Source organism: Colobus angolensis, unplaced genomic scaffold (genome assembly GCF_000951035.1).
Source record: "Colobus angolensis palliatus isolate OR3802 unplaced genomic scaffold, Cang.pa_1.0 Scaffold92, whole genome shotgun sequence".
In the NCBI taxonomy this organism is placed as follows: domain Eukaryota; kingdom Metazoa; phylum Chordata; class Mammalia; order Primates; family Cercopithecidae; genus Colobus; species Colobus angolensis.
The window spans coordinates 2992252-2998813 of NW_012123154.1; the positions used below are offsets into that span (position 1 = coordinate 2992252).

Genomic DNA, 6562 nt, shown 5'->3' on the forward strand with positions numbered 1-6562 from the left:
CTATTTTTCCTAATGCTCTCCCTTCCCCCATCCCACCCCCCAATAGGCCCCAGTGTGTGTTGTTCCCCTCCCTGTGTCCATGTGATCTCATTGTTCAGCTTCCACTTGTGAGAACATGGGGAGTTTCATTTTCTGTTCCTGCGTTAGTTTGCTGAGGATAATGGCTTCCAGGTCCATTCATGTCCCTGCAAAAGACATGGTCTTATTCATTTTTATGGCTGCATAGTATTCCATGGTATATATGTACCACATTTTCTTTATCCAGTCTATTATTGATGGGCATTTGGGTTGACTACATGTCTTTGCTATTGTGAATAGTGCTGCAATGAACATGTGTGCATTTATCTTTGTGACAGAATGATTTATATTTTTTTGGTATATACCCGGTAATGGGATTGCTGGGTCAAATGGTATTTCTAGTTCTAGATCTTTGAGGAATCGCTACACTGTCTTCCACAATGGTTGAACTAATTTACATTCAGGATAGGGAAGGTTTTTTTTTTAGGCTTTTAAGTTATAGGGTACACGTGCACAACATGCAAGTTTGATACATAGGTATACATGTGCCATGTTGGTTTACCGTACCCATCAACTCATCATTTACATTAGGTATTTCTCCTAATGCTATCCCTCCCCCAGCCCTCCACCCCCTGACAGGCCCTGGTGTGTGATGTTCCCCTCCCTGTGTCCAAGTGATCTCATTGTTCAATTCCCACCTATGAGTAAGAACATGCGGTGTTTGATTTTCTGTTCTTGTGATAGTTTGCTGAGAATGATGGTTTCTAGCTTCATCCATGTCCCTGCAAAGACATGAAGTCATCCTTTTTTATGGCTGCATAGTATTCCACGGTATATATGTGCCATCTTTTCTTAATCCAGTCTATCATTGATGGACATTTGGGTTGGTTCCAAGTCTTTGCTATTGTGAATAGTGCAGCAATAAACATACATGTGCATGTGTCTTTATAATAGCATGATTTATAATCCTTTGGGTATATACCCAGTAATAGGATTGCTGGGTCAAATGGTACTTCTGGTTCTAGATCCTTGAGGAATCGCCACACTGTCTTCCACAATGGTTGAATCAGTTTACACTCCCACCAACAGTGTAAAAGCATTCCTATTTCTCCACATCCAGGAGAGGGAAGGGTTTTAACACAGGACAGCTTTGGGTCACATTTGCTGTTGTGACTCCCTCTTTAAAACGGCCCCCACCTGCTTGTTATTAATTGATGCCCGTGTTTGTGTCATTTAGATCTGCAGTGTTCAAAGATCTCTACGACAAAACCTCGGCTCATTCCCAGAGAGCTCTCTATTCCTGGATGAGTGGGATATTGCAGACATCCTCCAATGCCACTGGTGAGCCTGTACTTGGAGGTGGGATCACTTTTTGGGGGAAGAATATCTTCAAAAGAGGTGCTTCACACATGGATTTGATGTTGTTCTCTTCTGACTTTTACTACCTCCCACCACTTCGAAAAACAGTTTGATGTGGCTTATGGAGTAAAACACATACCCCATTTTGTTAATGCAATTTGCACATGTGGAAGTCTCTGATATAATGATGTGTCTGTATTTCTGTATTTCACAATCCATGTTGTGTCCTAGTTTTTTAGTGGAATATAAATAATGATGGTAACTTAGATTCAATGTGAACCTTGAGTAGGGTTACAAGTTCAAAATCTGTATTAAAAAATCTATATTAAAATGAGAGAAGAGGCTGGGCACGGTGGCTCACGCCTGTAATCCCAGCACTTGGGAGGCAGAAGCAGGAGGATTGCCTGAGGTCAGGACTTAGAGGCCAGCCTGACCAACATGGTGAAACCCTATCTCTACTAAAAATACAAAAATTAGCTGGGCGTGGTGGTGGACACCTGTAATCCCAGCTACTCAGGAGGCTGAGGCAGGAGAATCCCTTCAACCAGGGAGGCAGAGATTGCTGTGAACCAAGATGGTGCCAGCCATTGACTCCAGCCTGGGCAACAGAGCAAGATGCTGCCAAAAAAAAAGAGAGAGAGAGAGAGAAGAGAATTTTGTTAGGAAATCTAGGCATAAAGCACAGAAATTTAACTCTGAGCATCCTGGCAACCAAAGCAGGTAGGTCAGGATTTATTTATTTGATGGATGTTGATTAAAGCCTCCTTGTGTCCTAGAGCAGTCAAATTCATAGAGACAGAAATTAGAATGGTTGTAGAGTTTCGATTTTGCAAGGTGCAAAAAATTCTGGATATGGCTGGTGGTGACGGTTGCACAATAATGTGACTGTGAATGTACTTCACTATACACTTAAAAATGGGGCCTGGTGGGCCGGGTGCGGTGGTTCATGCCTGTAATCCTGGCACGTTGCGAGGCTGAGGCAGCCGGATCAACTGAGATCAGGAGTTCGAGACCAGCCTAGCCAACATGGGGAAACTCCCTCTCTACAATAAATACAAAAAATTAGCCTAGTGTGGTCGTGTGTGTCTGTAATCCCAGCTATTTGGGAGGCTGAGGCAGGAGAATCACTTGAACCCAGGAGGCAGAGGTTGCAGTAAGCTGAGATCATGCAATTGTACTGCATCTTGGGTGACAGAGTGAGACTCTGTCTCAAAAAAAAGAAAAGAAAAGAAAATTGGGGCCGAGTGCGGTGGCTCACGCCTGTGATCCCAACACTTTGGGAGGCTGAGACGGGCGGATCACTTGAGGTTAGGAGTTTGAGACCAGCCTGGCCAACATGGCGAAACTCTGTCTTTACTAAAAAAAATTTTAAAAAGCCAGGCATGGTGGCGTATGCCTGTGGCCCCAGCTACTTAGGACGCTGAGGCGGGAGAATCGCTTGAACCCAGGAGGCAGAAGTTGCAGTGAGCTGGGATTGTACCACTGCACTCCAGCCTGTGTGATGGAGTGAGACCCTGTCTCAAAAAAACAAAAACAAAAACAAAACAGAGATAGAAAAGAATGGCTATATAGATTAGCAGTACAAACAATTTCTCAGATAGCTTCAATTTGTTAACCTTTAATGTCAGTAATGTAAACAGAATAAACTTTTTTAAAGCGCCCTATCAATAGCTGAAGATAGAGAAGGAAACAAAACAAAGTCTCTGCTCTTATGACCCTATTGTTTTATTGTGGGAGGGTTGGTGAAGAAAAGATTTTAAACATGTAAGTAAATAGAGAGAGAGAGAGAGAGAGAGAAAGAGAGAGAGAGAGAGAACTTAGAAATTTAGATACTGGTAGCTGCTATGAAGAAAATAGTTTGTTGAGATGGAGTCTTACTCTGTCACCCAGGCTGGAGTGCAGTGGCACAATTTTGGCTCACTGCAACCTTTGCCTCCTGGGTTCAAGTGATTCCCTTGTCTCAGCTCCCGAATGCCTGAGATTATAGGTGCCTGCCACCGTGCCCAGCTAATTTTTGTATTTTTAGTAGAGACGTGATTCCTCCATGTTGGCTAGGCTGGTTTCGAACTCCTGACCTCAAGTGATCCACCTGGCTTGGCCTCCCAAAGTGCTGGGATTACAGGCATGAGCCACTGCACCCAGTCAGAAAGGATTATTATAGGTACTTTAGATTAGAAGAGCGCTTGGCAAATGTTCTCTGTAAAGGAGCAGGTAAATATTTTAGGCTTTGTAAGCCTACCATCTCTGCCTCAACTATTCAGCTCTGACATTGCATCTTGAAAACAGCTGTAGTCAATAGATGAATGAGCATGCCTGTGTCCCAGTAAAGCTTTTTTTATGGATGCTGAAATTTGAAATTTGTATAATTTTCATGTGTCACCAAATAGGATTTTTCTTTTGATTTTCCTTTCAGCCATTTAAAAAATGTAAAAATGAGGCAGGGGGCAGTGGCTCATGCTTGTAATCCTAGCACTTTGGGAGGCCCAGGCAGGAGGATTGCTTGAAGCCAAAAGTTCAAGACCAGCCTAGGCAACATAGCAAGACCCCATCTTTTAAAAAATGTTTAAAAAATTAGCCAGTGTGCTGGTACATGCCTGTAGTCCCAGCTACTCTGGAGGCTGAGGCGGGGAGGATCCCTTGAACCCAGGAGTTTGAGGCTGCAGTGAGCCATGATGGCGCAACTGGACTCCAGCCTGGGAGACAGAGCAAGACCTTGTCTCTAAAAAAACTCCAAAATAATAAATGTAAAAACCATTTTTGGCTCACAGGCTGTATAAAAACAGGTGGCGGACTGAGTTTGCCCCATGGACCAGTTTGCTAACTCTTGGACTAAGGAATCAGGGAAGACCGCTCAAATGGGTGACATTTGAATCAAGACCAAAATGAGGAGATGGAACCAGTCATGTAAGGCTTTGGAGAAAGGGCATCCCAGAGAGAGATCCCAGGAAATACAAAGGCCCTGAGATGGGAATGAGCTCTATGTGGAGAAAACATAAGGAGAGCAGATGGGGCTGGAGGATGGGGAATGCCAATCAATCCTTTTCCTGGAATTCAGCTCTGAGATTTGTGCATAATGAACATTAAACAAGATCGTAATCAAAGTCTCAAATGCATAGTAGAATTCCCTCTGCCTGGTGCATAATTATGGCCTCCAGGAATCACAGTCTCACACTGGGTAACCATGAGAAAGCCACTCAACCTTCAGACTCCTCTGTCTTTATTGCCAGAGTTTAATTAGGCACAGACTTTGCTTCTAAAATTCCTATACGGTTTGCTTCATTATTAAACTACAGTGAGTTAAAATTAATTCTGTTAGGACTTATTTATTTATTTATTTTTTCATGAAGTCCCTTGAGGGAACTGGAGATATGGTGGCTGTTAAAAATATCCCAACCTTGCTGGCCAGGCATGGTTGCTTACACCTGTAATCCTAGCATTTTGGAAGGCTGAGGAAGGAGGATTGCTTGAGGTCAGGAGTTTAAGGCCAGCCTGGGCAATGTACTGAGACCCCTCTCTCTACAAAAAAAATGGAAAGATTAGCCAGGTGTGGTGGTGTGTGCCTGCAGTCCTAGCTACTAGGAAGGCTGAGGCAAGAGTTCGAGGCTTCAGTGAGCTATGATCATCCCACTGCACTCCAGCCTGGATAACAGAGGAAAAAGAGAATCCCAAGCTTGGGGATGATTGATCTGTGGAAATAGAGTTCATGCTTAGTAATTAGTTAAAAAATAAACAACTCAGCTTGGTTTTTTGTGAATGTGTGGTTCTAGCCTCAAAATTTTCTAGCCCTCTATATAGGCAAGGCAAATGTCCAGGGTCCCCATCTAGAGGATCATAGGAGTCTGCCTGTGTCACCCCAACATCGTTGATTTCTGGTTTGGGGGAGGCACTCCATATGTTCTTGTGAATCAGTCCATACAAAAGTTATTTCTCCATCTCTTTCGGGCATCTGTCATTGCCCAGGGCTTCTGCAAATAGCTCTTGGTGTTAGAGAGTCATTGCACACTGTAAATGCTTCCCACTTCTTTCCTTTTCCCCAAATGCCTCCAATACAATGTCAATGTGTGTAAATGTCTTCTGCTAAAGAACTGGGGAGCACTGGCAGTCAATTCCAGCTCAGTGAAACTTGAAGTCTGATCCTAGACTTGAGATATATACATATACATATATATATATTTTTTATTTTTTATTTTTGAGATGGAGTCTGGCTCTGTCACTCAGGCTGGAGTGCAGCGGCACGATCTCAGCTCACTGCAACTTCTGCCTCCCGGGTATAAGCGATTCTCCTGCCTCAGCTTCCTGAGTAGCTGGTACTACAGGCGTGCGCCACCATGCCTGGCTAATTTTTGTATTTTTAGTAGAGATGGGTTTTCACCATGTTGGCCAGTATGGTCTCAATCCCCTGACCTCGTGATCCACCTGCCTTGGCCTCCCAAAGCACTGGGATTACAGGCGTGAGTCACCGCACCCAGCCAACTTGATGGTTTTTAAAGTTCCACTGACATCTCAGTGATGGGGAATTTCAAAAGCCAGAACAGGGTGTCAGAGAGAGTCCTCTGGGAATTCAGTGGAGGGAGAAAATACTTCTCGTGAAGGAGATAAGAGAAGACTTTAAGGAAGAGGAAAATTTGAGCTTGATCTTCAAGTAGGATTTAGATGCAGAAGGGTTAAGGAAAAGCATTGTAGGTGGTGAAAAGGGCCAAGGCCAGCCAAGGTTTGGAGAATGTTTTGGGGAGTTACAAGTAGTTTGGTTTGGTTCAAGGATAGTAACATGGTGATAATCAGTGAGGATGATCATTATTAGTGGTAGTGATGCAAGAGAATCAAACATATTTCATGTTGCCAGATTATTATTATTATTAGACAGAGTCTCTCTCTGTCGCCCAGGCTGGAATGCAGGGACGTGATCTTGGCTCACTGCAACCTCTACCTCTCAGGTTCAAGAGATTCTCCTGCCTCAGCCTCCCAAGTAGCTGAGATTACAGGCGCTAGTACACCCGGCTAATTTTTTTATATTTTTAGTAGAGCCGGGATTTCGTGATTATAGGCGTTAGCCACCACGCCTGGCCTCATGTTTCCAGGTTATTTAGTAACCAATTGAATGAAAAAAGAAAACTACATTTTGTGGGTTTTAAGTATTAAAAATAATCTGCATTTCTTATTTATTTATTTTTAATAATTTTTTTTT

At 43.3% G+C, this 6562-nt stretch overlaps 1 protein-coding gene across 1 annotated transcript in view; it reads left to right on the forward strand.

Annotated features, from left to right (window-relative positions):
* The window catches only part of OTOA (otoancorin), an 83808-nt gene that overhangs the window by 13269 nt on the left and 63977 nt on the right, over window positions 1–6562 (forward strand). The window lies entirely within an intron of this gene.